At 39.6% G+C, this 16,867-nt stretch overlaps 1 protein-coding gene across 20 annotated transcripts in view; it reads right to left on the bottom strand.

Moving 5' to 3' along the window:
- The window catches only part of MAST4 (microtubule associated serine/threonine kinase family member 4), a 535,574-nt gene that overhangs the window by 131,712 nt on the left and 386,995 nt on the right, over positions 1-16,867 (bottom strand). The window lies entirely within an intron of this gene.

The following is a 16,867-nucleotide window of genomic DNA, read 5'->3' as shown; positions in this document are numbered from 1 at the left end:
GGAGAGGCTAGAAAGTGACCATGTATGTGTCCTGTGACAGGATAGTTTACGGGGTATTTTTTGTGGTATTCCTTCCCCTGGAGGAGAACGCAAAGTATAAAGAAGAAGAAATCCTTGTGGGCAGAGTCTGGCTCCTGAGACTCAGAGGGCCTGTTGGGGGAGTTTCGGTTTCAGGAGTAGAAGCGGAAGTCTGGAGGCAGCCCAGGAGGCGAATCTCTACCCAGGTCGTTCCCTGAGGACCAAAGAGCCTGTGAGCCCTGTTGCTACAGGGAATGGAAGGGGAGGAACTGCCCAAGCCTAGAAGAGGGGCTGAGTGTTCCTGAGACGGGGACAGGACAGAGGTGCCTGGGTGTGCGTCTGACTTGTGAGTGGCCAGGACCTGTGTCTCCTCCCTTCTAATGCAGGGCTCCAAGAGGTACAAGATGACAGGCCCTGTGGGGGGCATGCATGTGGCCAGGGATAAAGGCGTGCAGGACAGAATTAAGAACAGGGGTCATGCTTGCTCGGTGAGGGCCAGTTACACGTTTATGCCCACTGCGGCATCCAGGAATACCACACCCCAGCTTAGAACACGCCTCATCATCCCACGTAGGCTTTGACTGTAAACAACTCAGGTGAGCAGGAAGCATCTATTGGTTTCCACATCACTTGACCCGATGAGAAAGGCTACACCAAGCAGTGACAGTATGGCAAAGACTGTGCTGATGACTGCATGAATATACACTTATCTCTGAACTCATCACGTTGTATACATTAAATATGGACAGCTTTTTCTAGGTCAACCATACCTCAATAAAGTGATTTTTAAAAAAAGAAAGCACCTATAGTAGAAAAAAACCCCGACATGCCAGATCACCTTGGTTGTGAAGTACCAGCCAACATTAACTCACTCCCAGCAACCCAGCATACCAGAGAAGTGTCTCTTTCAGGAAATCATCAATAAATGTCATTTTAGTACTTTAGCCAAAGCTCATCTTTCCTTAGAGCCTGATTTAAAATGTGAAAACAGAAAACGAGCACAGAATGTTGACAGAGTTCGCTAATGGAAGGAATCGTTGGCAGCCCTTTAATTACAATCGGATTGCTTCTGGTTGTGGAAACACAGTGGTGCTAATCAGAGCCAGGGCAGGACAATTCTAATAGTTATTAATGATGCGTGGGAGATGCAGCAAGACTTCGGCAGGCTTGGTCAACTTGGCAAAGAGCAAAGCCAAAAGGAAAAAGGTCTCCTTGACTTAACATGTCAATGGAAACACCACATACAACCTGGGAGTTACAGAAATTTGAAAGCAAAAGCAGGTAATCTCACTGGTTGCCTCTCAACTAGCAGTCCTTCAGGCCTTCAAGGGAACCTTTGTGTTTATCAATTAACCCCCTCAATGACACAAATACGCTCCATAAGTGAAGACATCCTTTTAGAATATCCACACAGAACACACTTTTGCAGAGTGGTAGACAAACAGCTATTCTAAAACAATAAACAGCTCTATATACACCAACTTTTCCCAGCATTTAGTGTTAAATATCATCACTCCTTTTTGAGCTTTAATTAATAAATGTATATTCGGGTGGTAATTACCATATTGCATTGGAATATCACGTGTCTCATATTCAACGTGCAGAACACTTACAAAGTTGAAGCTACAATGCAGAAGCTAAGGAAAATCATAGTGTCCCATGTTAAGAAAGCTCCCAGTGTTGGGGTTAGTTATGTGGAATGAATCATCTGTTATTACAATAGCCCCTGGCCCTCTCTGTGGAACGTATGGCTACTGAACAGATGGGGGGGGGGAGCCTAAATTAGGAATCCAGCACCACAGGGAGAACACAGAGACCTTGTGGTTTTGGAATCACTGTTACGTAGTCCCTGTTGCCACTCTGCCCCAAGCTCCACTCAAATGCCCACAAGTATCACTTAGGGACCTCATCCATTTTCCTTCTTAGCCTTTTCCAAAGGTTGCAGAAATGCCATGCTTTCCCAGTGACAGGGAGCATTTCAATCACGTAGGAGGTCAGAGCTCAGAAAGGATCTGTTGCTTCTCAATACCTTCCTTAAAGACAGTTTAGCAGAAAACATCTGAATAAGGTATAAGGAACAATTCCAAATTCCGTAGGTGTGGCCTGTGATGACACCACAACAAAAGAAATAAGACTTTTAGGCAGGTAGTTTTAAATGAAGAGACTGTACAAAGCCAGGTAAGACATTTTATACTTAGGTCACTGGCCAACTGGCTTATGGTCTAATCTCTTGTATGAAATGCGGTCTGGTATGAAGACTAAGCATGAAGGGCCTCTTTCATTGAGAACCAAACAGACAAACAGGGTTTACCTATGATGAAATGTAATACAGTGTAAAAACCTGTTCAGAGGCTTCATTGTTTATACGGATCTCCCGATGGACGGTGTATGGAGATGTAGATTCACAATGCCATAGTATTTGACACACGGATTTTTTCTGCTCAAACTTGAACTTACTTTGCTCATCACAGACAATGGTTGCAAAAGCAAAGATAAAGGTTACAACTGTCATGAGCAAATGAACACAAGCAGTCTGTCCCCCACAGTAGAATCAAAGTTAATCAGTTATCATATTGCTAAATCTAGATCATTCTAATGTGACAAAATTCAGAGGGCACCACACATCATTGCTTCCACACTGTAATTCTGCTTAACTAGCTCTCGGTTACTTTAGAATTGGCTGTTTCACTTATGACTGTGAGTGGAAGCTTCTGGTTCTTAGTCTAAAAGCGCAGAACGTTTTCAGCAATATAAACCATACCTATGTTGTAATGAAACTCAACAAATGAGCTCAGTCAGATCCTGAGTTTTTCTCTACAAGGTCTCCTCCAAGTAGCAAGAGTTATCAGTAACACCCTGAAAAAAGCACGGAGAAGTTACGATCCAAATAAACTAATGCTCACAACTTCATCGGTTAGCGGGGAGCAGAATTCCACCTGGTTATTTTAATGTAAATAGGTGCCGCTTTCTAAAAAGTGTTATCAAGTCAGCACGAGTTTTGTTGTTTGTTTTTTAAGGGTGAGTTGTTCACAGGAAGAAGTAATTAACAGCCGAGAATGAGATGGATTTCAAAAAGAATTCTATCATCAAATGCTGGTTTCCATTTACTTCCTCTATACACTAAGTATGATCATTCGTTCCTAACCTGTGAGTCTGTAAATGTGGTTAGACCAGGGCGAAAAGTGTTTTTATATTATTCTAAGATGAAATGGTTATCTTAAATAATGCTGAATTGAGGTTTGTCCTGTTTAATGTGTAAATATAGCATATAACTTAATACTCTGAGGTATAACATTGGACATGAAAGAAAGAACAATAAATCTGAGCTACCCTATGTTTATAGGTTTATAGTTGCCGCACATATGTATATTTATTTGTACTTAATAAAATATATAAAATAATACACATCACTTTTCTAGAGCTCAGAATTCTGTTATTCTCAATAAATCCCCTCATATTTGCATAAACGTCTAGGGTACACCACTTCAGACCCTGACATATATGATTGTGTTAAACGGGTGAATGGACTTTGAAAGTGGTCTTACTCTAAAATGCCTCCTCACAGTTCTCCTACAGGAGACTGTCAACTCTGTGTGGGCAAGCACAGATCTTACTCTTCTTGCACCCCCAGCAGCCTGGCATAGCCATCCTAGACTAAACCTCGCTGGATACATGAACCTAAGGACAAGCTAATAAAAATGAGAAAAGCAAAGTTCTACTGAAAATGGGGCAGGGGAGAGTGTGCTCATAATAAACTGTGGCCTAATAAATCTTCCTTTTTTAAATTAGTTATAGTTACCATTTTACAGTTTCTCCTCCAATCTTCATTAGAAAGCAGTGATTGCGGGGGGTGGGGGCAGGATCTGCTCAGAACCATACAAGGTCAGACTATGCCTGGTCTCCAACAGTCGATCTAAAATGGATTACACGTACCACAGAAGTACTGATGGACAGATTCAGGTAACTGTGAAAATTCTAAAAGAACCTTAGGCTAAAGGGTTAAAGTAGAAATTGAGCAAGAGTTTCTGGAAGGGGGACAGATGGCTTTTGACAAATAAGCACACCTTCAACGCAAGTGACAGAAGTAGGTCATGATGAGTAAGTGAATTTTCCACTGACTCATTTCCACATGTATCATGGGCAGCAAAGGATACCAGTGATCTAATGCTCCACCAGGAAGAGCTATACAAATTCGTTCTCAAATCATAGAAGCTGCAATTTAAAACTGACATGGCGTGGAGAACCGCCATCCTGACCTATTAACAGTTCGGTAGGCAGTAAGGTCAATAGGCCTGACAAGTGATATGCACTAAACAAAAATCCTTGTGTATTCAGAAAATCTGGCAACTTAAGAGTTTAAGTACATGCGAGTAAGGTGATTCCTGCTCTTTCTCCAGCTAACAGATCGGTGCAATCTGGCTTAATGGGGACGCACTAATTAACATAGATTCAACAAATTTCACTAAGTCTGCATGCAGACTTTCAGTTTTCAGCTTTGAATGCAAACCACCTCTATTTTAGGTCTGGCAGGGAAAAAACCTGGTAAATTATTTTTAAATACAAATTCATTTATTTTAGTGCAAATGGAGCATACCACTGTAAATGTCAAATAGTCACCATCCATTATGGTAATAGGGTCCAGCCAATCTTGCCAACTTATTCAAAGTTCACTGCATGAATGATCAGAGCTCTCAGTCCCTAGACAGAACTTAAAATATGTCCTTATTAAAAAATTCAAAGGCAATAAATCAGGTTAAAAAGGTGGCAAGAGATGACCCCCCTCTGCCATCTACTCCAGGAGAGGCCCAGTGCTCTCTCTGCAGCAGCAGACGGTGAGAGCCGACCATTTCTCTCTGTGCAGAGCACACCGGGATGGGGTTGCGGTATGAAGACTGATGGTCTCCATTCTCCTTGAACTTACATTAAAATAAGTCTGTTGAAATGCATGTGTTTTACTCTAGTGGGAGATTATCCACAGATAAAAGTAAATGCCTTCCCTCACACAGGGAAAAATACCATCCCCATTGGGAAAGATTCCACCCGATGGACATCAGTTTTATTTTTTCCAGTGTAGTTAATGAGTATGGCAGCCTCATCCATACTTTGAACCAAAGTAGTCAAATATTTTCAGCCAGTTCTGACGCACCAGTTGCAACTAGAGGAAAAATAATTTTCATTGTAAAAGGCGACTGGTATGGGATCAACACTCAGAAACCTTGGCCTCTTCAGCACAAAGCTCTACTGAACCAAGATACTAAATAAAAATATAGTGACTGAGACACCCAAGGCTCTCTAAAATGAAACATTGTAAGAAAGTGACAGGAGCCCTAAAGACAGGAAAGTGCTGAGGCAAAGAACATTTATAAAACATTAGGTGCTCCAAATATATAAAGCTTATGTGGTTTTAATGTTTCAAACTAAAGCCACTTAAACTACTCAATAGAATGGAGGGGTTTAAAACCACAATCTCATTACTGTATACAAAACAGGTCTTCTTCCAAGGATCACCTCTAGGATTTTTGACGATTTGCCTCAGGAGTACTGTGGAGTGACAGTTGACAGGAATGAAGAGCTATTTTTTTTCCTGACTTAAAATGTCATTCAGATGATCTATTTCTGCCACCAGGGTTATGGGTATCTCTCCAAGAAGCAAACTGATGAATATGTCATATTACAACAGCTATCCAATAACCACCCGATGGTCAACTCAAGAGCTTTCACTCAGTACTAACCTGGTTCAAGCCAAAGTTTACAAGGACAGCAACCTTAAACGGTCAAATATTGCCTGAGACCATAAAACAAATGAGATATGGAATAGAGGTATCATATCATGGAATTACTAAATTAATTATGGAGCTTTCATATCATATTGCCCTGAAAAATTATTTGTTAAATGAAGACCTATAAAAATGTGAAAGTGTGGGGCGCCTGGGTGTCTCCATAGGTTAAGCATCTGCCTTCGGCCCAGGTCATGATCCTGGCGCCCCAGGATCGAGCCCCGCATTGAGCTCTCTGCTCAGTGGGGAATCTGCTTCTCCCTCTGCCCCTCACCCCACTCTCGTGCTCTCTCTCAAATAAGTAAATGAAATTTTTAGGAAAACGTGGAAGAGTGGTATTTATCCACATGTATATGAAACATTTAGGTAATAAAACAATATGTACTTAATTTGGAATTTGGATTTATAATTCTCTACATGTTCCTAAATATACGTACCATTTCACATTTGATTGTGAAATCATAGTGAATTTCAACTTTGTAACAGGTCTACATTTTTTAATGTACACAAACAAATTTCAATACATGAAATTCTGCAGTATGTAAATCAGAGAAGTTCAAAATGTATAAAAATATCTAAGTCTTCAATTCAAATTAATTAGGATCAACATTGTAGAGACCTGTACCTAGCACAGCCATTTCAATGATGTGATTAACATGAAATCATAAACTCAGCAAGAATGAACTTCTGTTTGGCTTCCTCCTATCCTGTTCCCCATATAAGCAAACATGCTTTCCTTCTAAAACTACCATTCTGTCCACCATATTTCTCCTCTTTGTGGACCCAGAAATCATGCCACCAAGAGAACACTTCTAAATAGAACATGTTTTCTGTTCAAGAGAAAGAGGGTATAAAAGCAAAACAAACAAAACCCAACAATCAAAAACCACTATGACTATGCCACAGAATTTTGCAACTCCAGTTTCTTACTCAACTCCTCATCTCTTTCTGTCCTGATTTCTTTTTCCTTAGAGACAGAATATACATGATGGTAAGGTTCCCCAGTATATTTTTAACTACAAGGAAATACCAGGAGTACCACAAAACTTAAGTAACTGAAGGATTCTATGACCAATGATGGTTAAATCCTCAACATTACCCCCAAATAAAACACATGTACCTATGGAAAAGGTTAGGTATATGGTTCACTACTTAAATACGTGCAAATCATCTCCCACCCTCACCTCCATTTCACTTGGGAACACAGAGGGCACAAACGATTAGATTCTGTCCCTGGATCTAGGCAGCCCCAAACACTAAAGACTCCTGGGAAGAGAAATATTAGACAGTCATCAACTTTGATGCTCTTCATTCATCTTTATGTGGATGACTCTCTATCCTCAGCCCGGAACTCTTTCCTATGTTCTAGACCTTTGCATCCAATAGTCAGCTGTACATCTCTACTTGGGTATATACAGGAGTTAACCAAAATTATCACTTTTGCTCTACCTGTCCTGCTTCCTGTGCTCCCAGTCTCATCCTTCCTCATTTGAATCATCCAACTGGTCTACCAGTCCTGTGGATTCCATCTCCTTTCATGCTCACCGCCACCAAATCCGTGACCGTCCTACCACCACCATCTCTGGACTGGAAGCCTGGCCTCCTCCTTGCCCCACTCCAATTCCTCCTCCACTGCCAGGAATCTTTCCAATGGGTGAATGGGACCTTACCACTCACTGCCCTAGGTAAAACCCTTCATCGGCCCCTCCTGCCAGGAGAGTCAATTCCAGGCCTCTAGCACTCTAATATAATCTCTTCAAGCCTCACTCCATGGGCTCTGTGCCTGGAATATTCTCCTCCACCATATATTGGCTCCTCTCTCAGCCAGTAACGTGGTTTACTTCCCTGATAACCTGCTTTCTGTTACGTGGCCCTGGGATGCTCTCAAAATAATTTCTATTTCCTTGTGACCTTCCACGCCATGGCTAAGAGAGGCAAGCCCAGACACACAATCGCATACAAGGTTGCAAGTTCCTGTGAATCTTTGCATCTTCCTCGCCCCCCCCAACCACAATTCCCATGAAACTGCAACTTTCAAAAGGGCAGGAACCATCTGTCTCCTTTACCACTCCCTCCCCAGAATAATGCCCGACATAAGGAAGGTGTTCAGCTAATATTTACTGAATTCACCAACAAGCAGATGTAGAAGATGGAGGGCAGACTGCATGCAAATCCACACCCCCTCACCCCCCAAACGGCATCTCCCCTGCTTTAGGCAAATCTTCTTAAACTCAGAGGTGGCCATAACAACAGATCCTCCCCTAAGAGGTGGCTTTCAAGACGTAAGGATGTTTTTTTCTCTGAAGTGCTTAAAACAGATGAGCCTAACACTTATACGTTCACCTGTGGATGTGTACAGGGATATGGGATACAGCCAGAGTCGACTTTGCTTCCACGGCACAGTTAGGACTCTGAAGAGAATAAAACACTTATTCATGAGCTACTTGGTCAAGACAGAGAAATTTTACTTTGCTTTTGTAATAACTAGATATTCTGATGAGTTCTGTGCTACAAATAAATGTGAACAGTAGTCAAACCATCTATCGTAGTACAACATTAAAGTAAAAAACTGCTGTCTTCTACGCTAATTATCTGAATTGTATCATTAAATATGTAGATAATAAAGTATCCTTATACATCTTCAAGTAATAACCCTGATAATTTACAATAATTACACAGACATTCCTTCCTGATGAAGATAACTTTTAATAATTGTATGTAAAAACATTAAAATAGAACATATTATAGTTATTCTACCTTCATATTTAACGTGATATATTTGGACTTTCACAAATAAAGGTAACTGGCGAATTTAAACCTGATTTTTTTTTTTTCTTTTAGCATAGTGAGCTTCGTTTTCATCTGCATTTTGAATTAAAATATAAGGTGAAGCCCAAAGATAAGGAGGGAAGGAGTCTTTGCCATCCATATCTAGGTCAGTTCCATGTGTCACTAAAAAATGATGGATTGTTTTTTTCATCTTTTCTGAACAGAATTCTGTGGTCTCAAGTATTATAGGAGGGGAAAATGTGCCTAAGGGGCTATGATTTACAATGATTCTGTTTCATGCTGATTAGCATAAATGACCATGATAGAAAGTTGCATGCAAACCCTAGAAGAGTCAATAAAAGATATTGATCCATAGTGGCAACTAAGGGAGGAAAAAACTGCTTACAGTCTAGGCTTCAAGCGTCCTATCTAATTTGGTAGAGGATCTTTTAACCTGAAAATGATTCTATGTTTACAAAGCATTCTTATGGTTGCATGAATTACCTTTCATAAGCAGGTGGACAAATCAAATCTCAACACTTTGTTCTACTCACAGGTCTTTTAGGCTAAAAGTTTGTATCCAGATTAACGTGGAGGCATTTATAAGGCAACTCCAAAGCCAAAAAGAATCTCTCTCCCCATTAGAAGCTAATATCATGAGATGATTTTTAACAGTCACGTGGCATGACATTTAAGAGCATTCATAGTTCTCCCTCTCTCCCACAAAATTTTTCTCCCCAAAATGCCAAGTTGAAGTAGGGAGGCAATGAGAAGCAATGGCTTCCATTCTCTGAAAGGATTTGGATAAATTCTGCTGGCCGCTCCTCTTATTTAGAACATACTCAGACCTTCGTCATTAAAACGCAAACTCTAGGAGGGAAGACGACTTTAAGACTAGCAAATGAGAAGTGCTTTATCAATTTTATTTCTTAACTTCTTTTTATTTTAAAGATTTTATTTTCCAGTTGGGCAATGTAATTCAAACCTGGTAAGTAGACAGGTGTAGCGCATGATTTCTGCAGGTTCATGGTCGTAGTTAATTGGGGAGCACATGTGGTTAAAACAAAGAGGTGATGATGCTCTGATGGCAAGACGCTGAGGGACACGGGCTCCTCTGCTCTAAGGACACAGCTTACTACACACAGAGCAGGGACACAACCACATTCCCACCAGGCCTGGTCTTTGGGTCCTTCCAAAGACAATGGTCAGGGTGATAGGTGCCTCGACCACTCTAATGTTCCTTCTTATTGTTTGTTTTAATATACTCCTGGGCTTTTCTAGCAACAGTCACAATAAAATAAGTGATGAAAATCTGGCACATTTTCCATGGCTTACTTCTCAGCCAAGTGAATCATATTTACATATATATACATATACACACACACAGAGATATATATATATATATCTATAGATATCTCTGTGTGTGTGTAATGGAATATATAATACAGAACATGCATAAACTCTTTAGGACATCTGTGGAATCGTCCAACTCACTAGAATCCTCAATTTCCACACAGTATCTTTAATTGAACACTGCCCTTGCTCTATTCAGCTTAGTCCCCACAAACTTTGTAATACCATCTACAACGTGGCTTTTAGGTGATTCTATGTGTTTGTTAATACCACTTGTACCAAAAGACAGATACTGCTATTTATCACTGGTAATTTCTGAGGCAGTCAAACCCTAGATGAAGGGGAGCAAAATATCAAACTCAAAAAAAGCTGTGGGTACCCAATGTCACAGCACAGAGACTCAATCTTATTTCACACACAAATAAGATGAAATGAAGACGGAAATGCCTAACATAGTAGACAAAAAGTTTCAAACCTTGATAAAAGCATGCCTTGGAATGTGCATTAACAGCAATTTGCATTTAGAAATGTTTCATATTTGAACATTAAATGTGTTGATGGGCAAAAAGCAAATAAAAAATATCCAAATGCTTTCTTGAAATAATGATAACAATATAATACAAATTCAAAGCAATTAAAAAAAAAACTCAGAAGTTCTTTGTCCCTGTAATCTATCTTTTACCCTATACCTTGCTCCTGCTGCCCGCCTTCCTCCATTTTCCAAGTCCCACAACAGGGATTTATTCTTTTAGAAGCTTTTCATCCTTAAGCATATGCAATGTTCATTCCAGACTTAAATGTGGCAATGTTGTAGCCTCCTTCCATTTCTTTTGCTCGGGAAAATGTGGAACACCAAGACTGCCAATCTAGCAATAACACACCATGCAATAGGAGAGGCACAAACTTGGAAGGAATTGCAAGTAGACATAAAAGCTACTTGGCATTATATATCAAGATTCATAAATATATGCATGTCACTTTGGCCTAGAAATCTCTATTCTGGGAATTTATCCTAAGGAAATAGTTCCAAAAGATAGAAAAGGCTATATGCATGAATATGCTCACTATGGAGTGCTTTCATTCAATAAACCTTGATCGACCGTCTATTATGTGCCAGGTACCATGCTGGCATAAAGTCTCTGCCTCAAGACATTCAACATCAGCTGGGAATTCAGATAAGTATACACAGAATTATAACATGTTGGGATAAATGCTAACAGGCCTGTATAGAAGCACTAGAAACACTGAAATGCGTTGGAAAAAAGAGCAAAAAGAGTCAAGAAGGACTTCACAAAATTTGGGGTAATGCTGTTATCATCTCTTCACAGTATTTTTTTTTTTTTAGAAACACAGATCATGTTAAAATACTGAAAAAAATGTATTTATTATTCTGAAAAAACATTCTTTCGTCCTTTTATAAATAAAAAATTACAAGCACCCATCACTGCCCTTAACAGCTCTCTGAAAGCCCTGCCATCTTTCTCTCCACCATGTGTGGGAGTTGGTGTGTACCCATCCATCACCAAGTCCTCACTGGGCACATTCCACCAGTCTATGCCCTGTCTTAGTCTTCTACTAGACACCAGGGGGTCCCTAATCAAAACTGCTGAGAACTCCGAGTTCATTTTGTTTAAAATACAAAACAAAATAAACAAACAAAAAAATCTAATCAATCCTTTGAGAACTTCCTCTTTCCAACGGCCCAATCATTTCAGTCAGAATACTCCTGCTTTGCTAAAGAGGTCCTTTGCTAAACATGGTATTTATAATTTGTAGCAATTTGTTAACGTCTTTAGAAATGAAAAAAATTCCAGTTTTAGGGGCTGTATTGGGAAGGTTTTGAAGAAGTACAGATCGGACATACCTAGCAAGAGAGTGAGAAATAATCTAAACTAAATTGGGACATGTTGCCCTCTACATAGAATGCCTGTATTTACACTTGGATTAGAGCAAATCCTATTCCTGCAACCTGCACACCGCCTGATTCAAGTCCAGACATGCTATATATCAGGGTGTGGGAGTTGTAGAGAGACCTCTCACAACGTGTTCTGTCCTGTGTCATGGCTCAAGGCTTTGGCCATATTCCAGAGGTGGATAAGGGCTTTGGAAGGAACATTAGAGAAGGCTACATCAGAACTATCTTTCAAGAGGGTCTAAAGAGAAAGACTGACCTTGAAATAATCAATGGGAAGACTAAAGGCAAGGTAAGGTTACCGTTTACGGAGTGCCTACATTTGCTAGGCACTGCCTCAGGCTCCTGGTTGGGGGAATCCCCCTGTAAAGGACCAGCCAGTACACATTTTTGGCTTTGCAGGCCAGCGTCTCACGTTACAACTCCTGGGTTCTGCTACTGCAGCACAAGTAGCCACAGTTAATACCAAAATGAACTGACGTGGCTGAGTTCTAACACAGCTTTATGTACAAAGACAGGCAGTGGGCCAGACTGCGCCCAGAGGCTGTAGTTTGCCTACCCCTGACCTACGTGATTATACCTTCTCTAACGCACGGAAGGTGTGGTTATTTTTCTTAGTTAAGGATGAGGAAACCAAGTATCAGAAGTAAGGTGACCTGCCAGGCCACACGTCTAGTTTGTTAAAGAGTCTGGATTCTGACCAAGGTACATCTAAAGCCTAAGTCTGAACTCTTTCTATTTGAAAAGGTTCTCTTAGTTTGAAAACACATAAAGAAGGTCATGTTGAATGAAAGGAAAAAAAAAAAAAGTCAAAATCCTTCCTCTCACTTAACATTAACCAGTGTACGCCCACCTATGACAAAATATAGGGGACAGCAAAAATGCGGGTAAGTAGGGATATAATTGAAACACTCCTCGCAAAAGAAGCTTCTGGAATCTTCTGTATCATAATGTGTCAGATTATTGAAAAGCTACAATGAAGTCACTCTCCTAGAACTGTAACACTTCCAGAGAGGACTCTGTAAAATAAGTCCACTGATATTCATATATTCACTAATTCATCCATTTCGGGTCCAGACAGCACACTATAAAAGGGCTTAAAAAATGGATGTGGCATTTGTCCTTTTGGAACTTCTACAGAGCTGGAGGCAACTAAACAGTTAATCACCATCACCTGCTGATCTGAAAAGCCACTTGAGTATGTAAAGAAACTGTAAGGGTGATATGTCCAGTTCAGTGCCTGGAACTCAAGGGAGATGAGGCAATGAAAACGAGTGTGTGGTTGCTTCTATGTGAATCTTACTCAAGGTTCTTGCTCTTTTTATTCCTCCTGAGAAATCAGATTCTATTTTCACCACGGTTGTCCTAATTTGGAACCTGAAGACCAGGATTCAAGACCATTCAGGTTCCAAGTTGCTGACTGCTTGAAAGTCTGATACCTAAATGTTAGTGTCCTCATCTTACAGTAAAAGGGTTTGACTACATGTTTCTGCAAGTCTTTTCCAAGTTAAGACTTTGCTGAATGAATTTTTTAAACACAATTCTGTATGCCCTACAATCAAAAAGGAAAAAATAATATGGATGCAACTCAGATGTCCACATATTTTAATCCATGACACAGGGTTCTTTAAATTCTTATAGTAAGAAAAAGTTTCAATTATTAAAACTATCTCCTTTTAAAAAGCAGAAAGTATCACTTAGAGAGTTGCACAATTATTTCTGAAAATTAAATGATGATTTTCCCCAAAGGACAGAGGGGAAAGGAAGATGTGGAGCAGACGGATTCATTGTTCCCCTATGGAGAAAACACATTTCTACATCTTGCAAAAATATATTAATTGGCCTGCCATCTGGCAAGCCTGCTCACATACATAAGGGATAAAGTTTAGAACTTGAGGTTTAACATTTAAGCCTGTGGGGAGATGGTAATTGGAATCTTTCTGAGTTAGCATTAGTATTTTTAAAGGGAACATTTCAAGAGAGATCTGAATGCAAATGCAGAAAAACAAGACCTAGAAAGTGAGACCATCCAAGGTGACATCACTGGTGTCAGGGGCCTGGCCCTCTCACTGCACACCACGGAGCCAGCCACGGACACGCCCACATAAGGGAAGGCTGTGCATTAGCTCAGCGGTTTCCAGAACATGGTTTTAAACACTTCCACACAACTTCATAGATAACGCTCACACATCTTCTTGTAGGTTAGGGGTATTTTTCAAATTTTCTGGAAATTATACCATTATAAAGCTGGGTATTTGAAAGAATCTCTCTTTTTAAAAAAAATATTTCTTTGTCAGAGAGAGCGCACAAACGGGAAGCGGCAGAGGGAGAAGCAGACGCCCCGCTGAGCAGGGAGCCCAATGCTGGACTTGATCCTAGGACCCTGGGATCGTGACCTGACTGAAGGCAGACGCTTACCCAACTGAGCCACCCAGGCGTCCCTAAAACAATCTCTTTACGGGAAAAAAAAAATCAGCTCGTAAGACAAGAGATACAAAATATGAGTTTTGCGGTATGTATATACACACATGTGCACACACACGCACTCAGAAAAAAAACTCGGAAGGACAACCCCACATTTTTAATAGTGGTTATGTGTGAGTAATAGAATTTGGGGAGATTTTTTTACTTTATAGTTATTTGTATTTTCTCCATTCTGTCTTCAGCATCCATTGTGTTTAATTTTTTCTTTAAAAGCTATACACATTCCACTGAAATTAAAATATAATAAAAATATTGGTAAGATATGATAAATTATTTTACAAAGCAATTCAAGGGTCTTGAATTTACCTTTTATAAAATGTATGTTTCATTCTGTCTTCACTCGCATTGAAAAACTGCAGGATTCCTTCTGGATCTCTGTGTTTATTTTCCCACGACCATAATCTAGGTCATAAACTACATACCTCCCAAATCTTCAACCTCATGGCCCTCACTAAACAACGCCAGATTATTTTAAACAAGTCTGACTAGCAGGAAATAGTTAATCTGGTTTCTTACAACTTCTTCACCCATGTTGGCTCAAAGGAGCTTTTGTACATTAATAATGCACCTCATGACTGAGGCAGTTTATGCTTTTCTTTCAAGTATCTCACAATACATTTTCCTGTTACCTCCTGGATATTATCAACCAAGTAATCGAACTATGTGTTCATCATCTTCCTCACGAAAATGATTTCTAAAAAGGATTACACAGTGTAACATGGTATCCTGGCTGGGATCCTGGCACAGAAGAAGGACATTAGGGAAAAAACAAATCCAGTCTTAATAACATATGGAAACCAATTTTTAAAAAAGGGAAAGAGGGGACAGCAAACAAAACATCTTATTCTAATCCTATATTAGCATTATCGAACAATTAAAAAACACCTAAAACTTTTTAGGGGATGGAAATTGTGGTGGTAGTTACATGACTGTATTTCTCAAAATTCGTGGAAATGCAAACCTAAAAAGAATGATTTTACTGTCTGTAAACTCTATCTCAATAAACTTTATTAAAACAAAACAAAACACATCTATCTCCCTGGACTTGCTTTTTCTAGAGCAAGTAAATACAACAGGTAAACCTTGTGTCAGTAGGAATCTGAAGAAGGCTTGGGCCTGGGTTAGTGGCCGTGAAGACGAGCATCCGGAACATTTGAAAAAGCACCTGAACAGAAGACTTCTTCCATTCCATCCTTAGGGAAGGGCAGCCATTCCTCAAAAACAGCTCACATCCTGTACCACTGAGAGCCACAAAATGGCCAGTGAAGGATTCTGTTTAGAGAATTCTGGATACAGTATTTGTGCCTTTTGCATGTTATAGATTACTTACCCTTTATTCTTTTACAATTGTGGTACGCATAACAGAGCAGTTACTTCTTAGTTCTTTAAATACAATGGCTTTCCCAAGGAAAAAAAATGTATTTAAGTGAATGCCACCAACTCATTTCCTTTTTTTAAAAAAAAAGGTAGTTAAGCATTAGCATACTCAAAAGGAATTACTATATTTTTAAAAACGAAGGAGCCTATAGGCAATTCATCTCTAAAATCCCAACAGATTTTTTTTTTTTTGGCATTCATAGTGTACTCTCATATAAGATGCAAGAACTTTTGTCCTTCTGTGAAATGAACTACATGCACTATTACAAGATCAGTAAGGCTTCTGAGATGTGTCCGCATAATATATACATTCATGTGAAAGGACAGGATTTTATAATACACAGAGTGAAATCTGAGAAAAGTAGGCATGGTTGCAGAGGAATGTTATTCATTCAAAAGGCCTATAAGACAGCAGCTGTTCAGAGCTATACCATAAGTAAAACCTCAATTTTAAAAGCACACGCCTTTCAAACACCATTATAAACTCTGATACTTTAACATGAGGAAATTACAGAATACATATACAATTTCCATTAATGGTAGAGAGAATCAGCAGGTGGCATTTTAAAACAAAGTAAAACCTACTTCTATTTTTCACTCTCTTCGCTCAGACAGCAGGTGGCATTTCTATAGCAAAGATCAAAATTATCAGGGCTCTGTATTCCACACCTAACCTCAAATTGCCAGGAGGCTTCTGTACTATAAAACCTCAAATCTTACTTTACAACTATCATTTCTAATAATTAGAATATTGTGAAAGCTGTATGTCTGTTGGAGACAGGAGAGCACAGTTAAGTTTCTATCCAGATTTACCTTTTACAACTGTTGAGATTTGGGTACAGTTAATTAATCTCTTTAAGCCCCAATTTTTTCATCTAATAGATATTATAGATCGGATTAAATGCACCAAACTGCCCCAACAGATATTCTTCCTCTCCTTCTGCCTTTGTTGATGTTGGTCTATCTCCTACCGGTTATTACACGTTACTGTAATTACCTGGCTATACTGCTTTCTAGCCCCATTAGAAGAAAAGGATCATGCCATACACATCTTTGTTTCCCAGGCGATAACCATAGCCCAGATCACATAAAAGCTACTCAATAAATATCTGGTATATAAATAAGCAAATGAGGCAATGCGGTAAAGCCCCAAGACCCTGTCCACAGAAGTCAAATG

Source organism: Ursus arctos, unplaced genomic scaffold (assembly GCF_023065955.2).
Source record: "Ursus arctos isolate Adak ecotype North America unplaced genomic scaffold, UrsArc2.0 scaffold_5, whole genome shotgun sequence".
Taxonomy (NCBI): domain Eukaryota; kingdom Metazoa; phylum Chordata; class Mammalia; order Carnivora; family Ursidae; genus Ursus; species Ursus arctos.
Note: the sequence above shows the minus strand (reverse complement) of the source record. Positions and strands in the feature narration are given on the sequence as shown.